This window comes from Colobus angolensis, unplaced genomic scaffold (assembly GCF_000951035.1).
Source record: "Colobus angolensis palliatus isolate OR3802 unplaced genomic scaffold, Cang.pa_1.0 Scaffold38, whole genome shotgun sequence".
In the NCBI taxonomy this organism is placed as follows: Eukaryota; Metazoa; Chordata; class Mammalia; order Primates; family Cercopithecidae; genus Colobus; species Colobus angolensis.
In genome coordinates, this window is record NW_012117154.1 from 7,376,368 (window position 1) to 7,376,721 (window position 354).

Consider the following 354-nt stretch of genomic DNA (forward strand, 5'->3'; position numbering starts at 1 on the left):
CAGGCAGGGTGGCTCATGCCTGTAATGCCAGCATTTTGGGAAGCTGAGGTGGGTGGATCACTTGAGGTCAGGAGTTCGAGACCAGCATGGCCAACGTGGTGAAACCCTGTCTCTACTAAATATAGAAAAGTTAGCAGGATGTGGTGATAGGTGCCTGTAGTCCCTGCTATTTGGGAGGCTGAAGCAGAAGAATCACTTGAACCGCAGAAGCAGAGGTTGCAGTGAGCCGAGACCATGCCACTGCACTCCAGCCTGGGCAACAGAGTGAGACTCTATCTCAAAGAAAAAGGCCAAGTGTGGTGGCTCACACCTGTAATCCGACCACTTTGAGAGGCCCAGGCACGCGGATCACTT

The 354-nt window shown here is 52.8% G+C and overlaps 1 protein-coding gene across 1 annotated transcript in view; it reads right to left on the reverse strand.

Annotated features, from left to right (window-relative positions):
• CSTB (cystatin B (stefin B)) overlaps positions 1 to 354 on the reverse strand; it is an 8,459-nt gene that overhangs the window by 964 nt on the left and 7,141 nt on the right. The gene's annotated exons all lie outside the window — the stretch shown is intronic.